Raw genomic sequence first — 15,853 nt, forward strand, 5'->3', positions numbered from 1 at the left:
CAACCATTTAAAAGCACAGCAAAGTTCAAATGGAAAAACATATATTTTGTTTATTAATGTGTTATCACTGTGCTTAATCTAATAGCAGAAACAAATTACCGTCCATACAGGATTCCCCGATTCTGTGATTGCCAAATTTGAGCCAAAAGTAATTATATTTTGTGGGTTTGCAAACTGGACCAATCACCGCACTATTTCCATAAGACTTCTTGCTATTTTTAAGTTTGAATGTTACCGTATTACGCAAGTAAAATCGAATTGTGTTTTTGACAACGCAACCACATATCAACAGGAAATATAGAGTGCCGTCAGAGTATTCATACCCTTTGACTACATATTGTTGTGTTACAGCCTGAATTCAAAATTGATTCAATTGTTTTTCTTCTTACCCATCTACACACAATAGCCCATAATTACAAAGTGAAAACATGTTTTTACATATTTCTGCTAATGTATTAAGAATAAAATACTGACAAATCTTAGAATCACCTTTGGCAGTGATTACAGCTATGAGTCTTTCCGTGTAAGACTTTAAGAGCTTTGCACAACTGGATTGTATAATATTTGCACATTATTCTTTTTAAAACTCTTCAAGCTCTGTCATGTTGGTTGTTTATCGTTGCTGGAAAGACATTTTCATGTCTTGCCATAGATTTTCCAGCCTGTGCTTTTGCCTGTGCTTCCCTCTATTCTGTTATTTCATCCTAAAAACTCCCAAGTCCTTGCCGATGACAACCATACCCATAACATGATACAGCCACCATCACGATTGAAAAATATGAAGAGTGGTACTCAGTGATGTGTTCTGTTGGATTTGTCCCAAACATAATGCTTTATATTCAGGACAAAACGTTTTTTTGTCACATTTTTTTACTTTAGTGAATAGGATGCATGTTTTGTAATATTTTTATTCTGTACAGGCTACCTTCTTTTCACTCGGTCATTTAGGTTAGTATTGCGGAGTAACTCTATAACTGTTTTAAAGTCATCATTGGCTTCATGGAGAAATCCCTGAGCAGTTTCCTTCCTCTCCAGGTTAGGAAGGATGCCTGTATCTTTGTAATGACTGTGTGTATTGATGCACCATCTAAAGTGTAATAAATAACTTTACCATGCTCAAAGGGATATTCAATGTCTGCTTTTTATTTTATTTTTGCCCATCTACCAATAGGTTCCCTTCTTTGCGAGGCATTGGAAAACCTCCCTGGTCTTTGTGGTCGAATCTGTGTTTGAATTTCACTACTCGACTGAGGGACCTTACAGATAATTGTTTGTATGTGTGGTTCAGAGATGAGGTAGTCATTCAAAAAACATGTTTAACACAATTATTGCACACCGAGTGAGTCCATGCAACTTCTTATGTGACTTTTTAAGCACATTTTTACTCCTGAACTTATTTAGGCTTGCAATAACAAAGGGGTTGAATACTTATTGACTCAAGACATTTCAGTGTTCATTTTTTAAATTAATTTGTTGTCACGACTCCCACCGAAGGTGGCTCTTCTTCCTGTTCGGGCGGCGCTATGCTCGGTGGTCGTCGTCACCGGTCTACTAGCTGCCACCGATCCTTTTTCCCTTTTCTGTTGGTTTTGTCTTTTTGGTTACACCTGTTTCTTGTTTGTTTTTAGTTGGGCTATTTAAGCCGGTAAGGCCCGCCTGCTCTTTGTGCGGGCTTATTCTTCCTCTGTGTATGTTTGTGGTGGTGCATTTCCCTTTGTATTTCCTCCGGACGGGTTGGGTCCTGGTTTTGGGCCGGTCTCGTATCTGCGCCCGGTTTTGGCATGACCATTTTTCTCTGTGCCGAAATAAAACATTGTTCTTTATCTTTTGCTTCCTGCGCCTAACTCCGCACCAACTACGCCTAAAGTGCGTTACATTTGTAAACATTTCGTAAAACATAATTCAACTTTGACATTATAAGGGATATTGTGTGCAGGCCAGTGACACATCTCAATTTTCTCCATTTTAATTCAGGCTGTAGCACAACAAAATGTGGAAAAAGTTAACGGGTATGACTACTTTCTGAAGGCACTGCATCTACTGCTTGGAAAGCTCCAATAGAGCCACTGGCTTAAATTCTGTAACTCTTATTTTTGGTTGAGTTGGAGATTTGAATCCAACATATAATTTGTTAACTTGTCGACAAGTTAAAAGGCTATTTATTGTATTTCAAAAGTGATATTGGATTTGTGTTTGGTTGTCAACGCCACCAAATATCAACATTTGAAGGAGATGTATCTTCTGCTTAGACAGTTCCATCTTTGCCAATTACTTTAATTGCAGTTTGTTTACAAGTTAATAATTGATATTAACAATTTATTTGTTGGATTCACATCTCCCTCTCAACCAAAAATCAAATTGAATGAATAGGACTAAATCAAATCCAGCTTTTAACTTACTTTATATGAAGTTTGATTTGATGTAGTACTATTCTTTAACGTAGATGTTTGGTTGAGATGGAGATGCGAATCCAACAAATAAATTGTTAAATTAATAATTAAATCACCCAGAGCTTGAAACCTTAGGCCTATTGTACTGTCTATTTTTAGTTCAATTCTGGGTTGAATGGGAAAAAGAGCTGTTGAAGATATATGATTGATAAAGTATGGAGACATGTAATTTTCTCTGTTAAACCTACCCTTTGGATTGACTTCGACCGCATCACTGAATCTATTTCGTTTTTAAATGGAGATATCTCAACAATCATTCTCATGACAGCACGTTGGTAACAGTCAGTGCCAACATGGATCATAGCTACAGTAAGCAGGGCTTGGTTAAAACTCTGGATGGGAAACCAACAGGCAGATCAATTCTGCGGTAGGAGGTGCTGTCCAGGCAGTTTTTTTTTTCTTTTCTGATCGTGGAAATAAAGCATTTAATACAAGGTTTGTTTATGTAGAAATGTGGTTACCATGGTGATAATACTGCGGTTGAAATGTCACCCTCGAACAACAGTCGATCCATTTTTTCAAATCAATGTATTTTCCACATATACTGTGTATTCCACGTCACAATACGTTGACAAAATAGGATGAAACATCATTAATTCAACCAGTTTGTGCCCAGTGGGTACATTCATTTTATTGCAAGAAGCAGCTTTTCATTTTTACGTGAACTGGGTGAAGGTGATAATAATGTTATGACCAAAACAGCACAGTGGGGGGAGAAGCTTTATTTCCAAAATTTCCAAGCGGTCAAAAGGTGATGGAAAGTTCGGCTCTTTTTACTGACTCAAGATCTTTTCAATTCGTTCTGTCAAACTAACGAATCTTTTGACTTTGTTCATTTGATTCCATTGCCCAGAGCACGCAAGACCCACTACCAGCGAACGATGAATAAAACATTTGAACGAATCATGATTCTACAAGCCCTTCGTTCACCATAGGGGGCTTATTCGAGCTGTCATTTGTGACTCAGACTTATAAAAGTGTGCTTACATGTTTGTTTTTTTACATTTGTGATTGCTAGGCATACAAATACGATTATTTATTGATACCTTTGAAACGAGGTCTAGCTGTGGCCGCAACCGATCTAGATTGTGAGCGACTCTTGGCATAATGCAATTGCTTGACTGCTGCTAGGGAGATCAAATCAAATCAGCGTTTATTGGTTGTCTACACAGATTTGCAGATGTTAGCGCAGGTGCAGCGATATGCTTATGTTTCTATCTCCAACCATGCAGTAATATCTAGCATGACAATAACAATACACCCATAATCCAAAAGGAAATATATATCAGACATCCTGTATATCAGACATACATCAGACAAGCAATGTGAGGGTCCGGAACATAAATATATAAATGGTGTGCATAGACATTATGCACACCACTATTATTCTACAATGTATGGATGTCTATGCACACCATTTATGAATATAAAACCATTTATGAATAGAAAAGGTGTGCACAGCAGTAGTTACTCAAATACAGTATATACAGACAGTACCAGTCTACAGTGTAGAATAATTGGGAAGACATCAAAACTATGAAATAACACATATGGAATCATGTAGCAACCAAAAAGTGTTAAACAAATCTAAATATATTTTAAATTTGAGATTCTTCAAAGTAGCCACCCCTTTCCTTAATGACAGCTTTGCACACTCTTGGCATTCTCTCAGCAAGCTTCATGTGGAATGCTTTTCCAACAGTCTTGAAGGAGTTCCCACATATGCTGAGCACTTGTTGGCTGCTTTTCCTTCACTGCGGTCCAACTCATCCCAAACCATCTCAGTTGAGGCCTGGTCATCTGATGCAACACTCCATTACTCTCCTTCTTCAAATAGCCCTTACACAGCTTGGAGGTGTGTTTTGGGTCACTGCTCTGTTGAAAAACAAATGATAGTCCCACTAAGCACAAACCAGATGGGATGGTGTATCGCTGCGTCTCACAAAGACGTGGCAGTTAGAACCAGAAATCTCACATTTGGACTCATCAGACAAAAGGACAGATTTCCACAGGTCTAATGTCAATTGCTCGTGTTTCTTGGCCCAAACAAGTCTCTTCTTATTGGTGTCCTTTCGTAGTTGTTTCGTTGCAGCAATTCAACCATGAAGGCCTGTTTCATGCAGTCTCCTCTGAACAGTTGATGTTGAGATGTGTTTGTTACTTTAACTCTGTGAAGCATTTATTTGGGCTGCAATCTGAGGTGCAGTTAACTCTAATGAATTTATCCTCTGCAGCAGAGGTAACTCTGGGTCTTCCTTTCCTGTGGTGGTCCTCTTGAGAGCCAGTTTCATCATAGCTCTTGATGGTTTTTGCGACTGCACTTGACGTTCTTGAAATGTTCCACATTGACTGACCTTCATGTCTTAAAGTAATGACAGACTCTCATTTCTCTTTGCTTATTTGAGCTGTTCTTGCCATAATATGGACTTGGCCTTTTACCAAACAGGGCTATCTTCTGTGTACCACCCCTACCTTGTCACAACACAACTGATTGGCTCAAACACATTAAGAAGAAAATAGATTCCACAAATTAACTTTTAACAAGGCCCACGTGAAATGCATTCAAGGTGACTACCTCATGAAGCTGGTTGATCTATATTTTGATTTGCTTTTTTGCTTACTACGTGATTCTATATGTGTTGTTTCATAGTTTTGATGTCTTCACTATTATTCTACAATGTAGAAAATTGTAAAATAAAGGAAAACCCTTGAATGAGTAGGTTTGTCCAAACTTTTGACTGGTACTGTATGAAGTGGGCAAAACAATATCTAAACGTTGTTAAAGTGACCACGGTTCAATGTCTCGAAATATACCTGGGGCAGCAGTCTCTAAGGTGTTGGGCAGAGTATATATTGTGGCCTGGCAATATAAGCTGTTTTTCAATCTCTCGTTCTGGGCTTTGATACAGCTGTATAGTCTCCGTCTGCTGTATGGTAACAGGGTCAACACGCCGTGGCTCAGGTGGCTGAGGTCCTTGATGATCTTTTTGGTCTTCCTATGACAACGGCTGCCTCAGATGTCCTGGAGGGCAAGTGTTGGGCTGACAGCACCAGCCTCTGGAAAGCCATGGGGTTGCAAGTGTTGCAGTAGCCATACCAGGCGGTGATGCAGCCGGCAGAATGCTTTAGAAGTTAGTGAGGGTCTTATGGGCCATGCCTAATTTCGTCAGGCTTCTGAGGTTGAAGAGGTTCTGTTGTACCTTATTCACCATGGTTTCAGTGTGTTGGGACCATTTCAGGCCCTTGGTGATGTGCATACCAAAGAACTTTAAGATTTTGACCCTCTCCTCTGAGGGGGGGGGTGCTGCTATCTCTGCTGTCTGCTGTAGTCCATGATCAGCTCCTTCGTTTTGTTGACATCGAGGGTGAGGTTACTTCCCCGTCACCCCTCCGCCAGGGCACTAACCTCCTCCTTGTAGGCTAGAGATCATCAACTATATTCAGCTGCGGGCTGATTTTTTCATGAGCAGATGGTCAGGGGGCTAGAACATACAATGCTCTCAGAAAGTATTCAAAATCTTTAACTTTTTCAAAATGATTTTGAGTTAGTAGAAGTAGTAAATTAAAGTAGATTAAATTCAGATTTCATGTCACGGATCTACACACAATACCTCATCATGTCAATGTGAAATTTTGTTTGTAGCTAATTTTTGCAATGAATTAAACAGAAAAGCTGAAATGTATTCAAACCCCCTTGTTATGGCAAGCCTAAATAAATTCAGGAAAAAAATGTGCTTAGCAAATCACATAAGTTGCATGGACTCATTCTGTGTTCGATAATAGTGGTTAGCACGTTTGGAAGTCTTACTCTTGTCGGCTTTGGAAATTGAGAGCCCACAATCCTCGTGAGCAGCAAGGGCCTCGTCGGTGGCTCAGTGTTATTCTCCTTAAAGCGGGCAAAGGTGTTCAGCTTATCTGGGAGTGTGGCGTTGGTGTCAGCGACACGGCAGGTTTTCCCTTTATAATCCGTGATTGTCTGAAGTCCCTGCCACATGCGTCTCGTGTCAGAGCCATTGGATTGCAACTGCTCTTTGTCCCTGTACTGTCGTTTCTGCCTATAGGCTGGGAGCAGCAGGATAGAGGTGTGATATGGTTTGCCAACGGGAGGGCGGGGGAGGGTATGGAGCGATTTCAATGCCAACAGAAATTGCATAACATTGAATTTGAATATTTTTGTATTTGTAATGCACAAATTGAAAATATAACTTGTATTTCACGCTTTTGAAACTGAATTGAATGAATATTGCATTCAGCTTCAACATTTCAATTTAATTGAATATTCAAATTCAATATTTATATATTTAGTTTCAATATGGTAGATATTGAGTTCATTGTCTGTGCATCAAGTTTAAAAACTATACATTTCATATATTCAAATTACACTACATGAGTAAAAGTATGTGGACACCTGCTTTTCAAATATCTCATTCTAAAATCATGGGCATTACTATGGAGTTGGAATTCCCTTTGCTGCTATAACAGCCTCCACTGTTCTGGATAGGCTTTCCACAATGTTGGAACATTGCTGTGGGGACTTGCTTCCATTCAGCCACAAGAGCATTAGTGAGGTTGGGCACTGATGTTGGGCGATTAGGCCTGGCTTGCAGCTGGTGTTCTATTTCAAAGGTGTTTGATGGGGTTGAGGTCAGGACTCTGTGCAGGCCAGTCAAGTTCTTCCACCTCGATCTCGACAAATCATTTCTGTATGGACCTCGCTTTGTGCATGGGGGGCATTGTCATTCGGAACCAGGAAAAGGCCTTCTCCAAACCTTTGCCACAAAGTTGGAAGCCCAGAATCGTCTAGAATATCATCTTATGCTGTAGCATTAAGATTTCTCTCCACTAGAACTAAGAGGCCTAGCCCAAACTGTGAAAAACAGCCCCATACTATTATTTATCCTCCACCAAACTTTACAGTTCACACTATGCATTGGGGCAGGTAGCGTTCTCTTGGCATCCGCCAAACCCAAATTCTTCCATCGGACTGCCAGATGGTGAAGCGTGATTCAGTCCAATGGCGGCAAGCTTTACACCACTCAAGCCGACACTTGGCATTGTGCATGGTGAGCTTAGGCTTGTGTGCAGCTGCTCCGCCATGGAGCAATGGAAACTCCATTTCATGAAGCTCCCGATGAACAGTTCTTGTGCTGACCTTGCTTCCAGAGGCAGTTTGGGAACTCTGTAGTGGAGTGTTGCAACTGAGGAAAGACTATTTTTAAGCGCTTCCGCACTTGGCGATCCCGTTCTGTGAGCTTGTGTGGCCTACCACTTCGTGGCTGAGCCGTTGTTGCTCCTAGATGTTTCCACTTCACAACAACAGCATTTACAGTTGAGCGGGGCAGCACTAGAAGGCAGAAATTTGACGAACTGACTTGTTGGAATGGTGGCACCTATGATATTCCCACTTTGAAAGTCACTGAGCTCTTCACTAAGGCCATTCTACTGACAATGTTTGTCTATGAAGATTGCATGGCTGTGTGCTTGATTTTATACACTTGTAAGCAACGGGTATGGCTGAAATAGGGGTGACAACATACTTTCGTGTATGTAGTATATGAGATACATTCAGATGCAGTTTTAAAATTCCGTTCTTTAAATTCAGATTACAAACCAAAGACAACATCCTGGTCCTTTGCCAGCCAGGAAAGGTAGATGAGAACATATAGAATCAAACACTCTCTGTGGTAAACCAAAGTTTCTGGCGGTTTCTGAAGCCAATGTGGCATGGTGCCACTGTAGCGTTTGGACCGTTTTGGCTATAAGCTATTATTACCCCATTCCTTAAAACGAAGACACTCTGGAACACAAATGTGCCTGCTGTTCCCTTCTATGATGATCACAGGCCGTGCAGGACACATTATAAGGGAGTGTCACAAAAAAACACAATTTGGCCCCATAAGAATATAGTTGAATAGCCCTGTCATAGCCCCTCTAAGCATATACTTTCCACTCTCTATTTAATCTTGCTCTTGTGACTGACTGGGTTCAAACCAGGTGTCCTGCATGTCACGAGACTGTGGTAGCCCAATTAGCTAAAGCCCATAGGGATGAGTTCAGGAAGCTAACACCAGTCTTCAAGAGGGACCTCCGTCACTTGCAACAGTGTCAGTAACAAACACCAGAATACACCCATCAAAATAACATGGTTCATTGAACCAGATCGTTTACATTTCACCCCCCTGTGACCTCATACTCGGAGATCACGGCACAAATATAACTGACTGGATTCGAAATCATGCCTGTGTGTGTGTGTGTGTGTGTGTGTGTGTGTGTGTGTGTGTGTGTGTGTGTGTGTGTGTGTGTGTGTGTGTGCGCGCGTGTGTGTGTGAGCATGCGTGCAGGCCTTCAAAAGATGTGAATTTTTTTTTTCACACACACACAGCTATATGCTTTACTAAACATGTGAAGACTTATTTGAGAACCGACAATCCCCTATCCCTTAACCCTTAACCATAACCTGAATTCTAACCCTAATTCTAATCCTAAACCTAACCCGTAAGCCTAAACTAGCCTTTTAACAAGAAAGGACCAGGAAAATGTCCTTGCCTCTCTGTATTTTAGTTGGTTTAGTATTCTTGTGACTGCATATGGTACTCATAAGTATAGTATAATGTGTACACACACACACACACACACACACACACACACACACACACACACACACACACACACACACACACACACACACACACACACACACACACACACACACACACACACACACTGTAGACAGGGTTAATCTCCCGGAAAGAGGGATGGGGGTGGGCGATAGTTGGTAGGAAGAGGGTCCCCTATTATCAGGGGATGAGAGGGCTAATAAAACCCAGGAGTTGCAGGGATCCAGAGGTCACAACACATGTAATGAATGGAGAAATTTCACTCATCCAATTATAGGGAGGCAAGGTGAAAATCCATACCGTTACTCTGGGCAGAGTGCCCAAATGCAAACCATTAATGTTAAGCAAAGCTCCAGCTGTGTGTGTGTTTGTGTGTGTGTGTGTTCCTTCAAAAGATGTGAAACAAAGACTGTGGGGTTGGGGAGTTTGAAAGAGTGTATGTTTAAATAGAGTTATGGTAACTGTGTGTGTGTGTGTGTGTTTGATTTTACTATCCTTGTGGGGAACAGAAGGCCTCACAAGGATAGTAAAACAAGAACAATTTGGACCAGTGGGGACACTTCGCCGGTCCCGAGATGGAAAAATGCTATTTTAGGCTTAGGGGTTAAGTTTAGGGTTACAATTAGGGTTAGAGTAAAGGTTCGGATTTGGGGTTAAGGTTTGGGTTAGGTTCGTTTTAGGGGTTAGGGAAAATATGATGTTGTATAGGAATCAAGGATAGTAAAACAAACATGTGTCTATGTATGTGTGTGTGCCTGTAATTTCTTGAGCAGCTGCATGACAGGCCTCCACTCAGATAACTATTTTGAGAGCTTGGCATTTTCCTGCAGTATTCTGCATACTAATATTAAAGGTTGATACCATTGCACTGTAATAACAGGCGATGGTTCCTCAGATACCAATTATGGCCCATTTTGTAGCTCGTGAATTGTTGCCCGACTGGACATGAAATGCAAACATTTCATGTTTATATTTATATTTCATATACCAAAATTATGGATGAACAATGGTAGAGGAAAGCTACTACTTGGAGACTGTAATACGAAAGCATTAAATAATTAAAAATACATGTGTATGGATTTTTGCTAAACCTTCAGGCATATTTAACATGCCTTGGTAATGCTCTTATCAATCATGCATACTACTTAGGCTTGATGTTCAAAAATATTTTCTTACAAATCTATTTTGTGAAGCACCAAATTTGGCCATCTAGTTAAACATTTTTTAACGTATGGACTAATGTACTGTATATCAACTTATGCTTAAGCACATATACACATATTTTTTTGTAAGCAATCAAATAAAAACAGTTGTTGATGGCAAGGTGCCTGGCTTGTCTCCTGTCCTTTGAAAGCCATCCTCTTTCTAACAAAATAGCTTTCTCACCAACATATTTCAGAGTGCAGTGCTCACAGACCTCCCACAACCACACATCATGCCCATGCGCCTCAATCAAACACTCCACTTCACAACAACAACAAAAAATCAGAAAACGGCTGCTTATTTGGAAAAACAAGCTGCCGAAGGAACACTTTTAATTAAACGTCTTTATTTATATGTCAAATGAAAAGAGGGAGAAATCTCAATCACATTTCTATCTTTTTTCCTCTGCCTGCACCCGTACCCCCGCGAGGCAAGTCATTAGGTCTTATACATAACCATCGCCGCCGCATTAAAATCACATTACACAACAATGATAATCATTGCGTTCAATTACACGTGGTAATAAATGCCTGCACCATTTCAAGTAAATCCATTAGCCCTAGCATCGTGGGAGAGAGACAGACACAGGCTGGAGACTTGGGCTCTGCAGCCATTAGCTGAAATCAACCAACCGTTGTCTCAGCAGCACGGCTACTGATGGTTGGTCCACAACGCCTTGGCCACACCCACTGATGGTACACAACCGCCTGGCCACACCCACTGATGTTACACAACCCCCTGGTCAAACCCACTGATTGTTCACTACCCGCTAACTGTTCATTAACAATGAGTTTCGAAAACTGTTACCTGTGTGATGGGCCGTACTTCCAAAGTTATTTATTTATTCCAGACTGTTCTGCAAAACACATCACGCCGGGGTCACCAAAGCTGTAGGTTGGGAAGTCAGTAGACCCTTTATCGTTAAGGTTGAATATTTTTTAACCAAGCCTAATTATACAATACATCTGTTTCCATTAGACAACTAAACTAAAGTAATGTGCTATATATTGTACTGAGGTAAGGTTGACTAGCTTTCTGAGAAACGAAATCAAACGAAAGTCTACCTATTTTTAACAAAAACGTGCAAGAATGTACCCAAATTATGCTCTGTGTTTCTATCGCACACAGTATCTTATAGTAGTAGCCTATGGCCTAAAGCACTCTGTGAAGTTTTGCTCGTTAAATAAGGTATGGTTGCCGTAAGAAGCCTGTGCTACTCAGTAAGGTGCAAGCAAGCCAGAAAGGAAGAAAACAATATTGCTCCGTGAGGATGATACAACAAGCAATTGTCATCCATCTCCTTCTTTCAACCCCATTCCATTTCGAGTTTCTTAATAAGACGGGGCCAGCGCTGTGCGCCGAGTGAGGGGGGCGTTAACTGGCGCTGCGGGCGCCAGCATGCACGCCTCTGCTTTATTAGCAGGGAGAAACTGACACCCTCGGATGCTGAGTCTAATGAGAGATGCCTTCACACAACCGCTCGCCGTATTTCATTTTCATATGTCCTACGGAAGTCGCTCGATACTTCTCCCTCCTCGATCCTCAACTTAACTAAGCCAGCTCTATGCCTCTCCAACCGTCTCCACCTCTGTGTGTTTGGCCTCTCTCTTTCTCCCGCTTCAGATGGGCCCCAGCTGTAATTAACTGTTATGTGCGATTGATTGTGGACAGCTTAGCATTGACCAGCTTCATTATGGAGTCCCTTCAGTGGGATTCCTGGCCTGCCAATACTCTGCAGTTTTTTCAGCCAACCGGTCAATAGTTAACGTATTAAAAGCTTTATTTGTACTTTGTTCACCCCCTACTACCTTTGGCCATTGCTCCGTGGGCGTGCTCTTTGAATCCTCCTCCCCCACCATCCACCTCCCTAGTGCTTGGTGATGCTGGTCTATAAGCAGAGGCCTATTCATCCAGAGGGTAGAATATTTTGGGCATATTAAATAACTTCTATATATACAAAAGTATGTGGACACCCCTTCAAATTAGTGGATTTAGCTATTTCAGCCACACCCGTTGCTGACAGGTGTATAAAGTCGAGTACACAGCCATACAATCTCCTTAGACAAACATTGGCAGTAGAATGGCCTTACTAAAAGAGCTCAGTGACTTTCAACGTGGCTCCGTCATAGGATACCACCTTTCCAACAAGTCAGTTTGTTAAATTTCTGTCCTACTAGTGCAGCCCCGGTCAACTGTAAGTGCTGTTATTGTGAAGTGAAAACGTCTAGGAGCAACAGCGGCTCAGCTGCAAAGTGGTAGTCCACACAAGCTCACAGAACGGGACCGCGAAGTGCTGAAGTGTGTAAAAATCGTCTGTCTTCGGTTGCAACACTCACTGCCAGGTTCTTAACTGCCTATGGAAGCATGTCAGCACAAGAACTGTTCATCAGGAGCTTCATGAAATGGGTTTCTATGGCCGAGCAGCACAAAAGGATATTGTAGACGATTTTGTGCTTCCAACCTTGTGGCAACAGTTTGGGGAAGGCCCTTTCCTGGTTCAGCATGATAATTCCCACGTGCACAAAGCGAGGTCCATACAGAAATGGTTTGTCGAGATTGCTGTGGAAGAACTTGACTGGCCTGGACAGAGCCCTGAACTCAACCCCATCGAACACCTTTGGGATGAATTGGAACGCCGACTGCGAGTCAGGCCAAATTGCCCAACATCAGTGCCTGACCTCACAAATGCTCTTGTGGCTGAATGGAAGCAAGTCCACACAGTAATGTTCCAACATCTAGTGGAAAGCCTTTTCAGAAGAGTGGAGGCTGTTATAGCAGCAAAGGGGGGAGCAACTCCATATTAATGCCCATGATTCTGGAATGAGATGTCCACAGGTGTCCACAAACTTTTGGTCATGTAGTGTATTTAGGACAATGACACAACACAACACTACACACTATCAAGCCAAAGGCTGAAATCACAACGTATAATACTGTGCTACCATTTAGAACCATAGGAGGTAAGGCGCCAAAACACAATTTCCCTCTTACACACACACACACACACACAGGGTGGCTCTCTGATGAGATATAATTTTGTCATTTAGCACGCTGCGCTATAAGATGCATCTCCCCCGCCGATGCATCAGCGGCAGCACAAACTCTGTCCTTGTCTGGCATTTCCCTCAAGGCTACACTCACAGCAGAGGAGTCACACATAGAGGGAGACCGAGGGGAGCATTGCTGCAACATTATAAATGGTTACAAACACACACTCTCTCTCTTTCTCATCCCTCTCTCTCTCTCTCTCTCTCTCTCTTCAGGAAAATTTGGTTTCTATTTATCTCTCTCTCAGGAAAATGTGTTTTCTATTTATCTCTCTCTCTCTCAGGATATATATATTTCTCTCTCTCTCTCTCTCTCTCTCTCCCTCTCTCTCTTTTAACCCTTATTTAACCCTTATTTAACCACATAAGCGAATACCCCTAATAGAAGTATTCTTGTTGAAAGACAGAAAAAAAAATGTGTTTGACACTTTCATGGTTGCCATTCATGGTGGCAACAAAAACTAAACTTTTTTTATATGTTGTTTTTTGAAAATAGTCCCTCAAATTCTGCTAAACCATTGCCTACCAAAGAAGCATGACCCCTTAATGTTTGTACCCAGTGGCTTGCGGGGAGCAAAGCATTTCACTCACATGTTTGCCAGTTACCCTGGGAGCTCAAAATGTTCCTTGCGGAGGCTGATATCTCTCCCAATTTTCTCTTTCCTGTCTGTCTCATCCATTCTCTCCTTCTCCCTTGATATGCTCCCCTAGGTCGTTCTTTACTGTACTTTACTTAGATATAAAGTAACATTGGAATAACGTATATAATTGTACTGTAACAACCTCATTAAGTACATTTAGGGATGGGAACTTTTGGGGGGCATTTTAGGGAAAGCATATAATAATGGTAATGCTACCAAATAACTAACATGCCTAGCCTTCTCTCATATACAGTAGTTACCCAGAAACTTTAATGCCACTGCAATGTATAGTTTAGGCCCTACTATTGCATTCTCTCTCACACTTAACCCCTCTATACAGCTACTGTATAGGTCTAATAGCCTGCACTGTCAGCACTAGCCCAGGATGAATTGAAAGCCCACAACTGTACCTATACTGGCACCCTGGAAAGAGCACTGGCAACACTTAAATAGTAAGCAGTATTTAATGCTTTCATGTTTTTGGTGTGCATCCCAAATGGCACCCTACTCCCTATGTACTTTTGACCAGAGTACTATGAGCAATAGGGTGCCAGAGCCCTATGTAGGGAATATGGTGCCATTTGGGATGCAAACATTTTCTCCTGGGTGCGTTGGCCCAGGCCAGCTCATTATTGGGCAAGAAAACAAAGGATACAGACACACACATTCACCGGATCTCATGAAGAGATATTACTGCTCTGCTATAGTCTCTAATTCCACGTTTAATAAAACAATATCACACTACTGTCGCTTTTCCTCTCATAATGATTTAAGGCTCCGGTTTCCACAGGTTCATTTATAAAAGTCTGCAGCGATAGAACATCTGATTAATCTGTGAATAGATACAAGGATAGGATTACTATTTAACCTTCATTGTTGGGAACAGAATTACAATAACAACGTGAGTATTCATCTGTATGTATAATATATATGCCTGCTGTGTCGGGTATCTTCTATAGCTCTTTTGCTTCTAAGCGTTTGTTATTTCAAAGGAAAACACAACATTAATACAAAACACAAAGGAAAAGAGATCAAATAGATATACAGTATGTAACAACATGCCAGAGGGCAGGGGGGTGAGATGGTTAATGACTTCTCCGCGCTTGATCATGATTAAAAGAAAACAACTAATGTTCCCCGTATCAAATGAACCACCAAGCAGCAGGACAACATTAGTCGAGATAGATTTGACAGTCAGATAAGGGGGAGAGTTTAATTGGGAAACTCTTTGTCACGTGCTGCTATGAGACACAAGGTATGAGGGAACCAATGTGTCTTTAGGCCAATAAGTGAGTGGGCTGTGCCTTATAGAGTAAAAAAAAGAAGAAGAGTCCGTGGCTAATTCAAATCCAGGTTAAACTATTCATTTAATACATTTAGCTAAATGTTGCATGCTATAAAACGCTAATCTCACGTGCACACAATGCTTACTATGGTTGTAAAGGTGAATATCTGGACATGGAGTCACTTTTTCCTTCGAGTTGAATTAAAGTACTTTATGCAACTAAGAGGAATTTGAGATGCTGGAAGAAAAATGTACCTCTTTAGATCTTATGTCTAAAACTGTGAGTAATTGATATACACTTGATAGGCTGGGAAAAGTGGTTATATAACTCACATACAGTGATATAAGTCACATTTTCTGAGCTTCCGGGATCTGGGTATGAATTTCAATATTCATGAGCAGTCTGTTCTTGAACAAACTGTTCAGAACACTGTAGGAGTGACTTTGGGAGGAAGGCTGTCAAAACTCTATCATGTCAAGATGAAATGGAGGAAAGATATCTATTCAATTGACATTTCATTAATGAATAATTTCTCCATGCATAAATATTAATAGATACAATTAATTAGTTAAGTCATTGATGTGGACCAAAATCAACGAGGTAGTTCAA

This window comes from Oncorhynchus kisutch, linkage group LG1 (assembly GCF_002021735.2).
Source record: "Oncorhynchus kisutch isolate 150728-3 linkage group LG1, Okis_V2, whole genome shotgun sequence".
Taxonomy (NCBI): domain Eukaryota; kingdom Metazoa; phylum Chordata; class Actinopteri; order Salmoniformes; family Salmonidae; genus Oncorhynchus; species Oncorhynchus kisutch.